Source organism: Osmerus eperlanus, chromosome 2 (assembly GCF_963692335.1).
Source record: "Osmerus eperlanus chromosome 2, fOsmEpe2.1, whole genome shotgun sequence".
NCBI classification, from domain to species: Eukaryota; Metazoa; Chordata; class Actinopteri; order Osmeriformes; family Osmeridae; genus Osmerus; species Osmerus eperlanus.
In genome coordinates, this window is record NC_085019.1 from 17,209,322 (window position 1) to 17,230,152 (window position 20,831).

The 20,831-nt window shown below is 40.7% G+C and overlaps 1 long non-coding RNA gene across 1 annotated transcript; it reads right to left on the bottom strand.

Annotated features, from left to right (window-relative positions):
* Positions 1-7,173: 7,173 nt before the first annotated feature.
* LOC134014353 (uncharacterized) lies at positions 7,174-9,282 on the bottom strand. Its single transcript, XR_009929038.1, has 2 exons — positions 9,043-9,282; positions 7,174-8,418 (listed from the first exon to the last, which is right to left on the bottom strand). It is a non-coding gene; the product is annotated as an uncharacterized LOC134014353 (long non-coding RNA).
* Positions 9,283-20,831: the final 11,549 nt, after the last annotated feature.

Here is a 20,831-nt window from a genome sequence, read left to right on the forward strand (position 1 = left end):
CACAGTGGGCCCACTACCAGAACAGAGGATCCTCTCCCACCCAGTGAGTCCCCAGAAGAAACGAGGCCGAGTGCTCCGAAGACTCAGCAGGTGCTGAGGTAACGTTAGCTGCCACTGCTGCTAGCACAAGTAACTTGCCGGCTGGTTGGTCAACGAAGCAGGTGGGCGCATGGAAAGACCGCCCTGTCTCCGATAGGCTATACCTGGCATTTATTCAGTTAATTGCTCTTGTAAGTGCGCCAGATTGGTGCCAATCATTAGATGTGTTCGACTTCATGCAGCACCGGCGGCGCCGACAGCCGGCTGCCTTGAAGTTGAGAATGCCATTGGCTGCTTCATGTCAGCCGGGTTGCAGGTGGCTGCGGGCGACGCCCGCGCTGCATGAAGTCGAACGCACCTATTGTCATGTCTGCATTGTAATGCACAACTTTGCCTCCTTGTTGCAACGTGCATTCAAACAACTTTAGCCAATGCAACCTCTTATGTCAGTGTTGCTTTACGAATACTAGCCTACTATATACAATAATAGTAGAATACTAGAATAATAGCATATCGGATTATCAAAAATGGTTAAGTGTGTGCATGTGTGTGTTGTCATGTAGGCTATACACTGATGTCTTGGCTTGCATCCATAAAATAGTTACTGTAAGGTTATACCTACTGCCAGTAGCAGACTGACCATCGGTAGCGCCATGTTTATTTTACATAAAGCTCCAAAAACAATTTTGGTCTGGAGAACGATTTGGTGTGAACTTGAAATGCAGCGTTTCTGCAAATGTTGTTGTGTTTTGTGCTAATGCTGCGGTGTTCTCGGCTAATGCTGTTGTGTTCTTGACTAATGCTGTTGTGTTCTCGGCTGATGTTGGTGGTGTGAACCAATGCTGTTGTGTTGTAAGTAGTAGATTGTTTTTTGAAATGTAGCGTTTTTATAAATGTTTCGTTTTTGTTAATGTCGTTGTGTTTTCAACTTTTGTTTGCTTCGCTAATGTTGCTGTGGTGTGCACCCGTGGGCCACCGTAGAACTCCCTACTAGCATCACATCAAACCCAGAATGTGCATGCATTAGCAGGGCACTTTGGTGGCGTATACAGGGCCAGTTCTGGTGGGCCTGGATCAAAGTCCAAGGCCTATTTTTACTTCCAGTCCGTCCCTGCCTACTGCATATTGAGCAAATTTAGATCGGTATTGCGCAACAATCGAGAGATCGGGCCCCCCCGAATATTGACGGGTATTTCGCACACTGATAACAACCTAATATGCTGGAATTTGACTACATGGGTTAAATCTGAGCAAGGATGGTCAAAGTAAAGTTCAATCAAATTTATATTTAATAACATTACAAATGAATTAAATCAATTATAAGGCAAACATGTTAGGTTTGACACTTTACAAGGTTTACAAGGCAAACATGAAGATTTTAAATCTTACCTACTCTGCCATGGTTATTGTAAATCAGAGAGAGAAAGTAAGAGGAGAGCAGTAGAAGATGATTTCATCTCTCCATGGATTAGCACAACCATACCTCTCTGGTATCCTTGCACCCTATCACCCCATAAGGACACTGAGATCCCAAGATGCCGGCTACCTGGTGGTTCCCAAAATTAATTTAAAAAACTGATGGAGGCAGGGCGTTCTCTTCTCTGGAACAGGGCGTTCTCTTCTCTGGAACAAATTACCTGTCTCAATTAAGGACGCTGATACCGTTTTGACATTCAAAGTTAGGTTAAAAACCTTTTTGTTTAGTCAGTTCTACGGCTGCTAAAGTGTGTGTGTGTACTTTTACTGCATACCTGAAGTGTGTGTCTTTCTGTATATGTATCATATATAACTTTTAAATGACAAATAAAGCATTTATATGTCTGCATAGGTATCATATAACTTGAATTTACAAATAAAGTAAACCTGTTACTGTGTATTGTTACTGTTATTGTTTCTGTTGCTAGTTGGAGACGACGAGGGACGGGGCATTTCTCTTCCCTGGTACAAATTTCATGTTTCAACTGAGGGGGGTTGGCGCTGTCTTAGTGTCTAGGGCTGCATCAAATACCCTTTTTGATCTGCTAAATTGCTGCACTAGTCCACACTTGACCCGTTGGGGACCTCGTTCTTCATATTATTGTAACTGTGTGTTCTCCTTGCATTCTCTAATTCCTACTCTCTCTCTCTGCCCTCCGTCCAGTAACTACACAAGCAGTACCAGTTCAGTGCCAGTTGGCACTGAAGTGTTTGTGCATGAAAGCCTCCTCTGTCCCATGTGAAAGAATCCTCTCCAACAGGAGAAATGGACGAAACCATAACCCAGGAAGTTTATTTATTCAAAATAAAAATGCAAAAAAACATTTACAAATGTAAATACATTCATGAAGAATAACAATGAATGTACAATAAAACCTTCATTTTAAATATAAAAACGAAGCATTGTTTTGTATGATGTTTTATAGACAAACTGGTTTGTTAAACTGCAGTGGTTATGCAGAATGCTGCTCCTCCATTCAACCCTTCTCTCCCACTTTTTCCATCCTCAGCTACTTTCTCTGTACCTCCCACCTTCATGTCTTCACCATTGTTCTGTTCTTTCTCATTTTCAGAGTTAGTTTTGGAGGGCAAGAGAGTAGCCTCCTCTTTCTGAGTAGCCCCTGTCTCCCTCTTCACATCTTCGTCGATGTACAACAGTGGTGCCTCGTCCTCCCATCGTTGGGCCTCTACTGACCCAGGTCCTCCTATCCCACCATCAGGCCCTCCCCTCCCTCCGTCAGTCTCATTAGCGATAAACGTGCTGAGAACCACCTCTGTCACATTGGTCTCCCTGTGATTGTCCTCCAGCTTTCCTCCCTCCTCCACACCATCGCATTCCTCTCCTTCTCCGTTCCCCAGGTTCACTGGTCCTGCCCATGCATCCTCCTCTGCCATTTTCTTGCGCTTGGACCTATGCCCATTCTGTAGGTTGGAGCCAAAGTGCTTGGCCCGTTTACGTCTTTTCAAGTTAACGAACAGGCAGAGACACATAACTCCAGCCACAACTATCACACCAACCAGAGTGGTGACAATAATTGACCATAATAAGCTTGGTTTTAAGGGATCTTCAATTAGGACTGAATCCAGCAATGATCTAGAGGTGTCTGTGGTGCTGGGCTTAGAGAACCAGCCTGTAAGCATACGCATCCCAATGGGGGTAGTTGATTCTGTTAACAGTGTAGGGGAGCCCTCTGCGTAAGGAGTGGTGGTTTGAGAAGACCATGCAGTGAGGTAATTAGTCAACGGCTTCTGATAAGTGGTTGGGAGTAGGGAAACCACAGTCAAAACGTCTTGGAGCGTAGTGGGTTCAAGTGGAGTGGTTGTGTCCAATGCAGGGCCCTCTGTTGCAATGTGGGTAGCTTCCGTTGTAATTTTCACTGAAAAAGTTGTGGACACTTTAGAGACTGGCACCAAAATAGTGGTGCTTTTAGCATCAATTGAGCTCACTGGGATAAACACATGGGTGGTGGTTGCTTCCCAATTAGTTTCGTACATTTTCTCATTTGGCACTGTTGTGGTCTTCTCAGGAGTAGGTGCTGCTGTGGTTGATATTGTAGATGCAGGTGATGTCATCACAGGGGGTTCAGTAAGTACCGTTGCTGAGGTAACATCTGACGGTGTAAATGTTGTCCTGTTGTCAAACATCAATGTGATCTTGACCGAAGAGTCTACAGTTATGGGAGCTGTCATGGTGGCACCCATAACTGTGGTGCTTTCAATGTCTTGGGCATGGAGATCAGGTAAAATTAGGAAAAGAATGACCCATTGTGCCATAATGTACAAGGATAGTAAGGGTTCACAAAAGGTCAGAGAGCATAAAGTTCCTTCGAAGTTATGATTTTTTCTTTCGTATTCTCTGTAATACTCTCTCCCTCTCTTCCACTTGGAAGTATGAGAGGGGTATTGTTGGTGAAAATATGTTTTCACTGTGCCTGAACACAAGGGAACTTCAGTGTAAATCCCTTATCTTCTTCTCAGCTCAGTTTCATTCAAGTTATGTATTTGTGAGCAGATTCTTTAGGCCAGAAAACTGCAACCCTTCGCTTCCTCTTTCCCCACCTTTGTTCTTTTCTCATCCCACACTGTGCCGAGCAAGTGATTGCAGTATAAGTTGTTCAAACAGGAATATGACTGAAAGAGAACAGGATGAAGAGGAGAGGGAGACATGAAAGGTTAATCAATGAAAACGATTCCTCACTTTTGTCACTGGCTGGCCTCTTTAAAGGTCACATGACATGCTGTTTTGGATGCTTTTATATAGGCCTTAGTGGTCCCCTAATACTGTATCTGAAGTCTCTTTCCCGAAATTAAGCCTTGGTGCATAATTACAGCCACTACGAGCAGTCCCACAATGAGCTTTCCTCAAGACGCGCTGTTTCTGTGTCTGTAGCTTTAAATGCTAATGAGAAGGAGAGGGGCGGCACCATGCGCTAATGTTTACAATGGATGTATTGTAGCCCCTTTGCTGTAAGATGCCTCGAATTTGCCCATTCTCATCTGATCACCCTGGTTTGCAGAGGTGCACACTCATAGTCATTTCAATGACGGGAAAGGCGGATATCACGCGCGCCATAACACCAACAGCAGAACGGTTATCCAAATAACAAAGAAGTGTACAACACTCGTGTTACAGCATGTGTATTCACACACATACTTGATGCTATCTACCTTTACATTAGCGACAGTAACTCAGCTGTTAGCTGCAGAGCTAATGTTACAGCCACATTGTAAGGGTAGCAAGCTAGGTAACCATATACAGTAAAGCAACAAAATTATATAGCGTTGGTTAACTACTTGTCCGAGGTTTGTAGCTGGACCAAGGAGAGTTAGTACTGATCCAGAATTTAATTTCAGCAAGGCCAGCTTTGTATTGTCCCGAGTTGTGGAAACAGTTGTCGCTGAAATGTTTGGCGCAGACATGCAAAACTTTGGGAAGTTGTGTCGGCGCATTTCCAGCGAAAATAAAATTAAGATACTGGTTGTGCAGAGGCTCGGATGAAGGAATTAAAAAAAGACTCTTTTTTTTTCATTTGTACATCCAAGCACTGAGCAACTGTTATGCTTCGTTCGTTTGCTCGCTCCAGGAAAAACCGATATCACACTCGCCCTTGCACGGTCGTAGCTCAGTTTCTCATGGGCGGGCCAGATTATCTGGACGGGCAAAGCAGAGAGAGGGGAGGTAACCTTCCTCCTTGTGACGTCACAAGGAGGAGATTTTCAAACAGAGCAATTGAGCCTTCATTTTCTCAAAGGCGGAGAAGAACACCCAGGGCTTGGTTTACACCTATCGAAAATGTGACCTTTAAACTATCTGTGTTGTTGTACAGATGCTAAATGCTTATTTGCACCACAAATGTAAGGAAGTAACTACTAGTGCCTATTACTTACAATTACCTTAGATATTTACTAGACATTAAAATGGAACACAAAACCTTCAATTACTTAAGTCTTAAGGTATGGCCTTAACATAATGATCATTTAAGAATGAAGGCAGTGAAAGACCACGTGAAGTGAAAATCGTACTCATGGCGCTACCCAAATGTTTTAAAACAGCAACCCAGCTTTCTCCACTTTTCTTCCTATGATTGAATATCCACATCCATCCATCAAAGCCATAAGAATTAATATTCAATTATTTTGAAGTGTCTGCAAAGCTGAAAGACTGTTCACACAATTCACTTACCAGTGTCTTCAAAAGACGAACAGTTAAAGTTTCAAACGTGCTGAAAAGCTTTTTTGTCTCTCTTCTTGGTATCTGTCCCCATTTTTTGTAAGTTGTCTGTCTTCTCAGTCCTGTTTTTGCAACTGCAATACCAAGATAGGTGTGGTTGGGGAGGTGCCAAGTAACTGTGCCTAAATACGTTTGTGCTTATTTCTAGTAGGATGCATGTTTCATGCAAGCTCAGCACATGAATAAATGCGTATGTATGTATGTGCGTCTGTGCTTTTCTAAATGTATTTGTCTATGCTTGTATGTATCTCTGTGTGTGTGTGTGTGTGTTTGTGTGTCTGTTATTGCTACAAAGGGCGGAGGCCATTTGAAAGTGTGAGAATGTGAAGGAAGTCCTTAAATGTCACATGGCAGTTTATTATCTATCACACGTTGTCAATGCGTTTGTAGCCAGTCACCAGTTAGTCAGAATGTTATACTTGTGACATCCAATGTGCCTTTACGGCACTAATCCGCACTGTACATACATATCATTTCTGATCGATTTCTACTCCAAGTCAAGACCATAGGTGCACTTTTGTAGCTGCAGACCTATGACAATGAAAAATTATAAAAATGAACATTCCGGATCAATGGCATATCTATAAATGCCTAAAATGAAGGACACTTTCAGACATCAGAATTGCAATAAATAACGTGTTTAATAGAAACTACTTCATGGTTTAGCAGGTAAACGTTGACTGGAGATCAATATAATTCCTCAGTTATAATTTCTAAGCATAGGTTTGCTAGGTTGTGTCTGGATTTGCTTCAGCAAAGTACAGAACAATTTTAAAAACTCATGAGTTTGTTATCCAGTTGAATTGACTTTAAAATGTTATGTTAAGCCTAACATGTATAGCAGTATGTATTAAGAGATCTTGAAATGATATCAGCTTTATCAGCTTAATGACATTTAATAGCTAGAGGCCAAAAATGGAATGCTATTGAAAGAACTATGTTTAAATTAAGACTAAGATGGCATTTTCAAAGATCATAGAGCAAACACTAGACTTTACTCCTGCAGTCTAAGCATCTAGACTTTGGCGTTATGTTCACTATACAAGCTCCCATGTACACCATACGTATGCCATTTAATTTGACTGCGACTTCCTTTATGTTTGGCTAAAAATAGGTTATGTTTTGTATTGATTTGTATTTCATTCTTATTACAAATTGGTTATTTTACGATTCAGATGGTTACAAGTTACTGGTTCTCTTTGTACGTGTATTACACACACTTGTGTAATAATACACTGAGCAAGAATACACTGGGCTATCAACTGAACATCAACCTAACATATGCTTTTGAACTAGGACCAAGTGGGGCCTCTGAGTCACTATTTAAGTAGGGCTTGCAATGCAATGGGCATGCCATTCTACACCTAGCATCTGGGGGTCAGTTTTGTATACTTTATTACAGGTACTTGTATATGCACATTTCACAGTCGGAGTTAGATTAGTTTATTCCCAGATTCATATCAGTTCCCTTACATGGTGTTCCAGTACAAAACATCAAAAAATAAAACTTCTAATAATATTTACAAGATGGCTTTGGTAATATCTGGTTTCAATGAAGTAGCACACTACAAGAATTCACAAGAAATCTGAACTCTACTCTTTCATTGTCCGTGCAGACACACCACAGTACTGCAGTCTTCTTCATTTTCACAGTGAGTCTATACCTGTGTCTCAGGTAATGCCATCCCATTCACATACCAAAATTCTGTAATGTCATCCAGTGTCACTTTAGGCTGAGCCCAAAAGCCCTCACCCTCTCCCCCTCTCCCATTTTCCTTTTTTCTGCCCTTCTCACTGTCTTTCCCCCTGTTGTCAAATTCCATTGTTGCTCCATTGGCATACCAAAATTCCACTCTCTCCTCCACGGATGACTTCTGGGCCACCCACAAACACCCGCATCTCCACACCTTTAGCAGTTTCTCCTAGTCTACCACTTCCCCTCCGACCCCTCTTCTTCTGGACAGACAAGCACACCGACAGAAAGATAGTCAGACCGAGAAAGACAGCAGCGGTCACTCCGAGGGCCAACAGAACAATAAAACAGATCAGCCTAGAGGATCGAAGAGGTGAGGATGTTCCATTTACATCTTTGCAATTAGGTACAGTACTTTGAGGGGGTAGGATTCCCTTAGCATTTTTGGCTTTCAGAAGCAAAGTCATGTTGTCAGCTCTTCTGTTCTCCTCTGAAACCCTAAGTGTTTCTGTTTGTGTGTTCTGGACAATGTCCCGAAATTTGTATTTTATTTGTGAGTGTGGCTGAGGATGGTTACTTAAATTAAATGAATCCTGATTAGAATGTGTGACGATGCTGCTATATAGCAGTGCATCTGTATTGGTGTCAGGGTCATTATCTTTGTTTAGGTGCTTTACTGCACCATCTAACTGTAACCCATTCACATGAGCACTTACTTTAACATGGTCCTTGAGGTATTGTAATTTGATAGTTGTCCTTTCTGCTCCTGTCATTAGATCTAAAGTGTTTGTAGCTGTCACTATACTGGAGGGTGAGACCCCCTCCATGTTGTTGCTTAACCCAATATCTGTGTCTTTGTTCAGACCTGTCTCTATGTTTGTTGATGTTTTTGTGTTGATCTGTGTCCAGTTGGTATCCTCTGGGATACGATCCACCGCAGGCATACTTCCCAAGTCTGCAGTGGTGTGATGGGCTACTCCTGTTGGAAAAAAGTTAATTTCAATCTCTGATTTTTTTTTCTTTAAAGGTGTGTGTTCATTGCTCGCTAGAACAGTTGAAAAAGCATTGGTTTCGGTTCCTCCAATGTCTTCATGAGTTGTGTCGTCTAAATTGATGTCAGTTGCTAAACTGGTGGCGAACCTCTCTTGAGTACTGAACATGTCCCTCTGGGTATTTAAGTAGTCAGCAGTTGACTGGGATGAGGGTAGATGTTGTTCTGTGTAAGCATAGCTCCCAAGTTCTGATGATTGTGTGGCTTCTGTCTTATTGGGGGTTTCTGAGAAGGGACTAAGAGTGGCAAGGAGGTGTGGAAGGCACAGCAGCAGAACATTCTGAAACATTCTCATTATCTGTCTTTTAAGGGGAAATGGAAAGGCAGAGGAAGAGAGAAATCAAAAGTTAGAACACAAAACAAATGGACACTATCTAAATCCTCAAAATATTTTTTTTACTTATGATGTCAAATGTACAATTGTCCATTTAGAAGTTAAGCATTTACTGTTTGACTGTTTGTATTGTTGTAAGAATGTATCCATAACATGAACAACAAAAGAACACAACACTGATAACAAATCTTCACAATAAACAAAATGAAAAAACATACCTATTGGCCCAATATTGTCATCTCACTGCATCTTCTTCTTTCCCAAGTGATTTCCTCTTTAATGTTATTGGCAAAACCCCCTGTTGCTTCATGGGATACCTCCAACAACCAGCCACATATCACGGTTCTGATGAGGAAGAAGTTTGACTGCAACGTGACACAGTTGGCTGGTAAGGGCAGGATGTGGTTTGTGACACCGCCCTCAACCTCCGCTGCAAATCCTCTGAGGCGTCAGTACGGGCTGCAAAAAAACAACACAACTTCTTGGTGATTCTTTATATTCAAAGATTTGACTGCTGATATGAAGACATGACACTTGGTTGTGATGATGTGACTAGTGTGAAATAAATGTTGGGCCTATGTACAATGAATGTGTTTTAAAAGAAGTTTACAGTTGGATAAAAAGCTTGATACAATGAATGTTGATTCAACTCCATTTGGCAGAGATGCCACCTGCAGTTTTATGACACCTAACTAGGAGACATGAAGTCTAGAGACGTGAAGTCTGGGTGACCTGGGAGAGTATTGTCTTATGTTTGTGTGTTGATTATGTTATGTTGATAACGCTATTATGTTTACGTCATACGTCAAATAAACATTAAAGGGGTGATTGACTGTTTTTTGGGGGTATTTCACACTGTTCCTTAAGGTCTCCGAATAAGGTAGGTAACATTGGTTGGGCTGAAAATTGTGTGCTGTTCTATGCCCCCTGATACATCCAGTGAAATTTTCCTGGGCAAAAACGCTAGGTTTTCTCCTTTTATGGTGTGCTCATGAATATATAGATGAGCTGCGCGCTGATTGGTTGGTCTACAACGAGTGAAGCTGCGAAGCAAAGACGCAACACGGCCAACACTCACTGAAACATCGAAGGCGGAGACTTGAAATAAAAACGTACAAATAAATCTATTGTGTCTACACAACACTGTTTTGAACAGATTGACTAGATATTATTTGAAATGATTACGTTAGTTGTTCGTATTGTTAGTTGTCCACTTCTGTTGTCGAAGCAAACAGGATCGACTTAGGTGGGTAACGTTAGCACTACAGCTTAGCAAACAAACTATCGTGATTCAACTCAGCTTCAGTTAGCTCTAGCTATCTTGTTGAAAAATAGATTTGGACAAACATGCATCTTGAATTGTAGATTTACATGACAACAGGGGTTATTTATTTGAATGAAACACAGTCAGGAACATGAAATAACGTTAGCCCCATTGCCAATAAACTAGGCTAAATCATCACACATTCAACCTATGCTCTTGCATTAGCAAGCTAAACTAGTTTACATGCCTACAGTCTAGGTGTTTTCGCTATCTAGCTGTTCTTGCATTTCTTGCAAATCACCGTTAATAAAAAGCAGATGAGCTAGAGTCTAGTTAACATTGACTAGACGGGCATGGCTGATGTTTGTCTATACCGTAGCGTAGAAGATCTCTGTGCAGTTCAACCCTGGACACATTTGCGCGAACCATTTCACCAAGGACTGTATGTAGCACCTGCCTTTTTCCAGTTCTTTCGAATAGATAATCTAGACAATCTAGACACTTAGCAATAGGCTAGACTGCTATTCGTTTTCTGGCTATTTTTTCGGAAGCTTCCCTTCTAATGCCGACTACAGCTAGTCTAGTCTAGCTACAGTCATTTAAGTAAGGTATGTTGATGTGTTTAGAAACGTATTTAGCATTCTATCTATCCTAGATACAGGAGATGTTAGCATTGCTAATAGGCTAACTGTTAGCGACAAAATCATATTTACAGCTTGCGTTGTGATGAGCAACAGCACCTCTTTTCAGCAACAGCCGCTTAGCAAATCCTTCTTTACATTGTCCAAGGTTATCATTCAAAACTGTCTTTGGTGAAATGGTTCGAGCAAATGAATAATTGAGTGTCAAACTCCACAGGGATCTTCTCATAGAAAAACATCAGCCATGCCCGTCGAGTGTCTGGTTCCTTGGGAAGATTATGAAAAGTGTCAGCATTCCCAGTACAGCCTGGAACACTGCATTTACGAGGGTCAATTTTCAATATACTTTAAAAACATTAAAACTTTCTCCTTTGTTTTCGCGTGGAAGTACACAGAGCAGCGCGTAGCTAAACTAGTGTCTGAGATCCAGGACGAGAACACCAGAGGGCTGGTCTGTATAAATTTTGGGGCGTGACAAAGTTGATGCTATATTTGTGATGTCACAAATACAGCTTTTTCAAAACCGATCGTTTTACAGCTGTAGTTTAAAGTTGTGAGATTTAGATAGGAAAGAGGTGTTAATGGACTTTAAGGTTCACTGTATGTCCATTTTACCCACCGAACTGTCGTTATTCAACTATGACAAGGTAAAATCGGTTTTGCAATCAATGACCCCTTTAACTCTGTACTTCACCCGACTTCAGCTTAAACGATTGATTCTCTCAGAAACTTCCACGACACTAGACAACAGTAGATACCAGTGGCAACTGGTGACTCTAATGTACATTTATATAAATACTTATTTTCAAGTTATGTTATGTCCTTTTGTTCAAATGTAACAAGAATCGAACTAGCAACCTAATACAAACTGACAATATACAACTAAGGTAAGGTAAAACACACAAAATGTATCACTATCTCCTATAACAAACACAACATCTCCCACAACAAACACAAAGAATGAATATAAAAGGGGGCCAGGTAAAGACACATTTTATCACTGCGAGCTTTGGATGTAAATAAACCTTGTGTGTGCATAAAGTGTCACTAGAAGCCAGTCAGTCCAACAAGCTAACTTCTGTTGGTGAATGCAAGTAGCTAGTTATTGCTCGATGAAAACAGGGAAACGTAAATCATAAAAAAGTCCTAAGTCCTAAATGAAATTTAATCTTTTGATGTGTATAAATTTTCATGTGTAATCTAATACTACATTGTATGACTCTCTCTCATCTATTGCTTTACCATCAATTTGTAACACTCACGTAAAATACAGTGGTAGAAAATGTATGAGATTTGGAAAATGAAGTCTCATTAAGTAAATTAAATTGATGTATTGATGTCCTGCCCTTAAGAGGACATTAAGAGCCCATCCTCCTATGCCCTCCACATTCCACCACCACATGGACTGCTCTTTCCCTTCTTGCCTGCCCTGCTGGTGTCGCTGTAGAATTTTTTTATTCAAAGATTCAATTGTGGGTTTTTTTCCATAAAAGAGCGAATATTTGTAACTTAAATTATACTGAAATCTGGTAATGGTTTATTTCAACCAATGACTGTTTTTTATACTTTTATCTCCCTCCTGCCTCTCACAAATAGAGGAGAAGTAACCTCCCCTGCCTCTATGCACCAGCCCCCACTGGTAGATCGTCAAAGCAGTGTTTGAAACCAAGAACTGTAACAGTGGTCTCTCAGTTCAATTGGTTTATCTTTTTATATGTTATATAGGTGTAATACAACATTTCCAACAGTAGAATGCCAACCAAGCTGACATTTATACTATGCTAAATATTTAGATGGACCCTCCCTGGACCCTTTTACAGTGACACCAAAAGTTCATAGTTGTCTGTAAGATCTATACATTTGTTAGGCAAGTGCAGGGATTTAGCCATCAATTTGAGAGAAGTTGTAGGAAAGACATCATACTCAGAGTGTGAAGGATTAAGGAACATAAAATAAAACTGAAAACAGTCAAAAACATATGCATGCATATAATAGATGATGCTTACTGTCAGGAATATTAATCTATCAAGCATTGCACAGTCAGTCGGTGAACAAGTTAAGAAAGCTTTATTGCTTGCGGCCGCAAGGAGACAAAACATCACATCATTGTGCTACAAGTTTGTCTGCTAGCATGTTGTGCTAGCTACCTAAACAGACGCGCTCTTTACAGTCATTGGTTAAAACAAAGGCATGCAAATGTCCCATGGCTCTTCTTTCATTGGCTCCCTTGCATAGACCTGGCGTGTGCGTGTTTACGACATCAACCCTGATTGAAACACAACAACAGGTCCTGATGTCGTAAACGCTTCTTCACATAGGTGTCAAGCAAATGGTCTAACCTTGCGTCTCCACCTATAGTCCGTGTCACACAGTATTAAGGGTCTTGTATGTTTACCCAGAGTTCAGATTTGGGGGTAGCCCTCTCTTTGCACCCAAGGAATACTGAACTAATAATAAAGAATCATTCTTATACAGGATAACAGTTACATCTTCAACTTTTCTAACACTTACTAAATGGTGCCCTCTGGCGATGACTAAATGGCAATGTGCTGTTTCTTTATTTTGTTGTTTCAGAGACACATGAATCAAGTTGTCTGCTTAGCCAGTTTCATGCTGTTAAAGGTGTGTGCTGCATATGAAGAGTTGGCAATTTATCAAATGAAAGAGTTGTGATACAATTCTCTTCTTCCTCTCATTTTGATTACATCTCATCCTCGTAAACATCCTCAACTTATTTTTACTCACACAATTTACATTTACGCAGACGCTCTTATCCAGAGCGACTTACAGTAAGTACAGGGACATTCCCCTGAAGCAAGTAGGGTGAAGTGCCTTGCCCAAGGACACAACGTCATTAGTTTTAAACTTCAACAGAGTACCCGCCTTCAAGGAAGTTAACGCTTGTCAATGGATCGAGCCCAGATGCTGAATACTGTTAGGGGTTGTGACTTCACATTTGAGGCCTGAGGAATTTACATGGGCAGCTGTGGGGGTCACAAGAATCAACAAACTCTCCAATCAAGGAAACACTAAAACTGTTGTGTCCACCGGTGACATCATTGTTTCTTGCATCAACAAGATCAGAAGAGAGTTTTTACTTTCTGTCTTTCAAAGACAAAACAGTAGGTGGGGTTAGAACAATTTTGGAATGACTAGGATCCAAACCATTTGACTCCAACTGCATAGAACTGGCAGTCAGTCACACAGTGTTGTTCTGAGAAGATCTTCACTTGCATCCACATCAATTTAAAACTCTCTTTTAATGCGTTTCACAATTTTACATAATATAATGTTCACTGTATTCAAATGTACTTTCATCAAATGCACATATTAATCCACAGATCTGCCTTCTGTCTTCTCTTTCCCATCTCAGGTTCACTAGTCAGCCAGCTGATCTACCTTACATGAAGCAGATTCCATGTTCTATGTTAGCAGTTTACTGTATTTATTCCTAATACAAATCTGTGTGTATGTGCTGTCATGAGGGAGTGTGCTTATAACTTAAGGAGCAAGCTAAGGGGGTGGGCTATCCATGCAGTAACTGCATCCTCTCTATTGATTGATACAGAAGGCTATGACCATGCCCTATCCCTTGAGACACATTGGTCTGGAGGAAAAACCCACAGGACAATTGCCATTAGACTGTGTAGCAAACCAGGGGAATCAGACCAGCCAATCCGGCACAGAAGGCGTGTTCATAGGCTTAGATTAGGGGAGGTGATAGAGGGTGTCTATCTGCCTGTTGAAATGCTGCAGCCACTTGGCACATGGCACTGGTCACACCTGCAGCCCATCAGGTGATCTGGGGAGTACATAAAGGGAGCCAGCCCAAGGCCACAGGGGGAGAAAAAGGACCAGAGAGACAACCTTGGAGGAGTGTTGTTCAGCAAAGACTGACCTCTCGCTCTGCTTTTAACCCCCACAGGACCACACCCCATGAAGGCCAACAGACCCCGGACGGGAAGAATCCAGATTTTTTCCCACTACCCTTACCCTGAGATCCGTTATTAAAGGACAATTTATGTTAAACGCCAAATGTCTATGAGTCCTATTTCATTGTAAATCGGGCCTTCAAGTCCCCTGGGTTGCTACAACATTTACAGTCAAACAGATCTGTAGAAATTCAAACTGCTTCAAGGACTCTTTTTATGCTTCACCATCAAATCATTTGTATATTTATTGTAATATTTTATGGAGGCAACTCAGTTGTAAAGGTTTGCTGTTAGGAGTGAAAACTGGAGGTTTGGTGAGATGTAAAGTTGTTAGAATCAAGTTTTTTTTGTTTGATCATAATGTGTTGTAGGTGGCTTGTGATTACTGCAGCAGCACTTAATTTTACTGTTTGTCTGGGTTTGTGTGCTCCAACGTCAGTCCAGTATTCCCGTGGAGTGGTGAGTGGACATTAATTACTTTAAAACAAATTGTGTACTTATTTACTTTTCAACCAAATTGTATACTTTACAGCTGTCATGAAGTCATTAATTATCCATCTACACTTATGATCTGTAGGCATTTACCCTTATGCAAGTTACTTGTGCACATACAGGTGGAATCAGCTGGCTTTTTAGACACAATTTACGAGGTGGTGTTTATCTTATTCCACAAGCAGTTTCCCAGGAAATATTGACCTATTCAGCTATGTGTGCATGTATGTGCGTGTTTGTGTGTGAGAGAAATGGAGAGAAAGACCTAAATGGTCAAATAAGTCGTCAAAATAAGTAATAGACTGTCCTGTGAACTTTTGTTGATTTTGTTTGTCTGTGGAGGACTGGTTGAGTCGGTATGGGTACCTTCCACCTCCAGACCCCCGCACAGGAAAGCTCCAGACCAGGGAGGGTATTCAGAGAGCTCTACGACAGATGCAGATGTTTGCTGGGCTAGAGGAGACCGGAACACTTGGTAAATGATAACCATTTTGGGCCAATATTGGGCAAACATTTGTCACACTGTGGTTTAGGTTAATACATCATCTCTCCCATTCATGTCTCTGGTTGTACATCAAATGACCTTCACATAAAGTACAGTTTTTGCAGTGTACAGTATTTTATATGTGTTGGCTATATTAATTTTGAAAGGTGATGTCCATGATGGTGTTGATCATTTAATCAGGTTACACTTTATTTTGCAAGTCTGTTGTAGACCATTAGATGCTAATGCCATCAAGAAGATATGAACAGATTGTCAACTACAGCTCTTCTGATGTTCAACAACTGGTTAGGGTTAGTTAATAGTAATTTAAATCAACCATTTGTTGATAGTTTACTGCGTATCTATTCAGCATTTATAGATAATAGTCATCATCGACTCTCAATCAAATCAAGTAACCTTTTATTGTGTGACAATTCATTTTCTGTGTCTCTTTCTTTGTATCCATGTTAAACTTACTCTTCTTGTCACTCCTCTCTCTTCCAGACAGTTCCACCCTCGCTCTGATGGAGGCCCCTCGCTGCTCTCTGCCTGACATCATCGGCACAGAGCACCTGTTGAAAATGAGGAAAAAGAAGAGTGGAAGGAGATACACTCTGACTGGCCTGAGCTGGCAAAAGATTGACATCTACTGGAGGTTGATTACTGCTTAACTTGATGAAGCTCTTGCATATCTAGAAGATCCTGAGAATAAGAATTGATACTACTGCATATGATGTGTTTGTGGATCAAAATTATGATTATTGATTATAGGGTTTATGCTATTGTGGTGGCTAGCTTTCTAGCGGAACAGGTTGCAAAATAAAGCGCAGGGGAGTCTGGTTCAAGTTCAGATGCAAAGGTTGTTTATTGATCAAGACAGGGAACACATTCGGTTAGGTCTCTCAGCACCAGAGACAGCCTAACCTAATCATGAAAACAGACAGTATTTATAGTTGATAGGCAGTCCCATAATTCGTACCTTGAACCTGCCTGTGTGAATAACTTTTAGTTATCAATCTAAACAGTGTATGTCAGTTCGCCCTATAAAAGATGGTCCTCCGGCTTTCCCAACGGAGAGAGACATGATTGAGACCTAAGCCTGGTGTTGTGTTGTCATTTATTGTCAGAGGTATGGTTTTCTCTCCCAATCTGCAGATTGATAAATACGTATTAAAATACAGAACTCAACTGAACTTAGTCACTCCGTTTATGAAGAGACACACAAAACACTTTCTTCATCAGTCCACACCCAAAAATGTTTAAAAATTAAAAGAAACAAACTGAAAAATAATAAACAGGAATTTCAACAGTCTCAACCTATAGTAAAACACATAAATCGTTATGCATTTAAATGCTAACCTGGTTAGCTACAATTTATAGACTGCTAGTGTATATAACTGAGCCTAGTGGTCCAAATTTGTGTAATGTGACAAGATATCTATTTGATGGTACCTCGGTTCAATGCTACTTGCCCTTGTAGTTTAAGGGTTATGTGGTTTACAAGCTATAATAATAAAATGATACATTTATAAATGCCACTTCAATCCTTATTTCTCACACAGACCAATACACAGTCTAAAATTCCTTAAATGCCTTTATGAGGCTTGTACATAAACCCAGTATCTTATACTTCTTTCTTAAAAACACGTTTTAAATGACCAACACCTCCACTACCCCCCCAAGGTTCCAATAACCTTGTGTATGAGCATAGAGATGTTGTCCAATGTTACAACCTTCCAACAGTCTTAGTTCAAGATCCTGGATTAAAACTCCCCCTGGCTTCAGGCCCTTGTTTTTGGAGGAGAAACCATGAATCATAACACATAATTAACACATAAACAATGTTTTGGAAGGGCAGTCCTTCCACATTTTTACAACATTTTGTTTGTTTCCCCCCCAAAAAGAATTCTTAAAAATTTCAACAAAATAAATCAAAAACTCAACTTATTCTTATCGTAGTGACTTCCCTCCAAGACCGGGTATGGGATGGCCTGGATTTGTTTGTCAGTCGTCATGACCCGCTCTCCTCATCCCTTCCCGGACCCACTCTGACACTGGATACAATTTGGGACAGGAGGATCCCTTTGTGAGCAAAGAGATTTTGGCAGGTTAACGAACCATTTCTCTTAGTGCTTACAACCGCCATGGGGGAGGCGAAGTAGGATACCACTTGAGACTGGAGAATGGCATGTAAAAGCAGACAATGACCCCTTAGGATAACAAGTGTCACTAGCTATTGAAGGATTCAAAAATGTTGTGTCTATTCCAATATGTAATGATGGTATTCAATGACACAAATCTGTGTTCTAGAAAGAGTGGTCTGGAGTCGCAGAGGTCCCATAATATCAGCTTTAATGCAGCAGTTGGAATTCAACAAGTACAGAGCTCTGGGGTTGTCTACGTTTCCCTACCCGCAACAGAGTTTGGGCTGGTTCACGAAGTCCAACTGGCCATCTTTCCCTGCCCCAGCATATTATATACAATGCAATTGAAACACAAGTATCAAAAAGGGTTCAGCTTGTTCTCTCGTGCGTCAGGGAGTTGTTCTTGCCTACGCGTCCCACCTGCTCGGGTGCCATCTCCACCCAGTTTCAAGGTTGTTTCTGAAAATGAAGAGATAGAGACACAAAGAACAGCCTGCTTCCCACACTCAGTGTGAGACCCAATGTTTAAGCCTGAGCACACTTCTAAGTTCATAAGACATAACTTTACTAAGCACAATACATAACTTTACTAAGCACAATATATTCTTTAATCCCTCTTTTGATCTCTGAAAACACCAGAGATCAATCAACATAGCCCGGACCAACCACCGCCTCCTCGTCCTGGTCAGCCAGCCCCAGCAACGGCATTTGGAACCCCGTCTTCGGGTTCTCCACAGCCGAGACAATGATCTGGTTGCACAGGGACCTGATACAAGGGATAGAGCAACAATCATGTTGATATTGATATAGCCCACTCTTAAGTAAAATAGCTGAAACCTTCTTAGTCCAGTACAATTCTAGTATGGTCAAGCAGTATCACTCTTGACCTAGTCGTAACCCTCTTTTCCGGACTCTCACAATCGTAGCAATAGCAAACGGTTCACTGCCCCTCCTGGCCCTTCTCCACCAACTCCTGCAACGTATGACTGGATTCTGGAGCAGCACAACACATGCTCCAGTGGTACCACGTACTTCCTTTCCCCAGCACCCTTATGGTGTGCGAGGTTCTCTCGATGACCTTGAATGGTCCTGTCCATAAATGTACAACAGGCTTCCCCGAACATCTGATGATGTATTGGGGCAGGTGGGGCAGGGTTTTCAAGGGGAAGGGGGGGGGGGGGCAGACCACTCCTAGGTCGGATGAGGCATAGGGGCAGATGGGGCAGGGTCTCCAAGGGGAAGGGGTAGATCATCCAGTGAGAAAGGGGGGGAACAGGGTCTCCAGGGGAATGGGGCCTTAGAACAGGGGTTGTATATCCAAAGGTAGTCAGACCCGCCGGTCTGACTCGTCCTGAAGCAGAAAAGAGTTACAGTCCCAGCATCACCTTATCTCCCATGATCAAGCAGTAACTGAGACAAATGAGATGCGAACAGTCGAACACCAATGATTAAACACAGATATTGAAATCAAGAACCCATTCGAGGATTTAAAGTGGATATTTTCATATAACATATACAAGTTCAAATAAATCCCTCCTTTCACACCCTTTTAGGGTGTGACAACAAACACAAATAAAAAAATATCCCATTACTGATTACACAATGTTGACATACAAATCAACAATAATGATGAGACTATGCAGCATTATGGCCAAGTGGTGAGGACACACTGGACACAGTGGGAAAACCCTAATGATGTTATAGGGGAAAACCCACCGTCACTCCGCAGAGTGGACATTCGACATCCATGTATCCACGGCAGACCTGAACATACTCACAGGCCCCCTTCACCACATACATACAACTTTAGCCAAGCTTTTAGAATTGTAATAAAATAAAATAAATTCAAAAAAAAAAAAGAAAAACCAGAAATTAGACAGGATATTTTAAAGTTTTCATAAGATCCCTCCTTTCATTGATAACTTAAATCATTACCCAATCTCCTCGTTTGACTCCTCCACTCTTTGGTTTACTGCTTCACCTGGAACAGAATTTAGCAGAAGACATCTCTTTTCTCGTGAGCATTAGGTTTAAGTTGTGGAATTATGATCTTCCATAATTCAATTCAAATGTTGTTAATGCATCTGGTACAGGACTGGGAAAGACTTCAATCCATTGTAAACATATCTATAATTACCAGGCAGTATTGACCCTTCAGTTTTCTTATTGTTGAGCAAACACATGTAACAGCATCTAATAAGACAATACATCATCATTTGATATTCAACTCCTATTAGTCATGCCTAGAAATGACAATCTGTTTCTTTGTTCCCTTCTTTAGAAAATCAACTGTTAGTCTAATTTCTTTCCCTACAAAAAACCTTTTCTGTCTTTTAAAACAGTCAAGTTTAAGACCAATATTGTTTTAGATTCTCTATTTTACCAAATCACACCTCTTTTTATCAAAGATATGATAAAAGCAATTTTCATTATGCCAAACCAGAATCCGTACACTGTAAAAAATTGTCCTGTAAAATAACAGTAAAGAGCAGGCAGCAGAGACGCCAGCAGTATACCGTTATTTTTACGGTATACATACGTAAATAATTTTACGGTAGTAGTCTGTAAACAAGAAAAACTGTATATTTCTGTATTTCTATTATTTACAGTAAAGAGCTGGCAGAAAAGACGCCAGTAGTGTACCGTTATTTTTACGGTTTACATACGTAAAATATGTTATGGTAGTAGTATGTAAACCAGAAAAACTGTATATTTCTGTATTCACACTGTTAAATGATTTCAGTCTAATACAGTAAAAACATTAATGCTGCATATTTCTGTGATTATTTGAAAATTACAATAATATTCTGTTAAGGTTGTTACTTTAACTTCTCACAGTTTACTGCAGGCACAATATAATACAATAACTACATTTAGCAGTTTCCTAAAATATCAGTCTTCATTGCAATCAATATTGATTGCAATGAACTTCATTATTCTCAGGGCTATAGACAATTGCTTAAGATATGCATTATTGTGAATGTTATGCAAATTAAGAAATAACAACTTCAGAATCAAATACCTTTATTTCAAAGGCAATGTTACAGTAA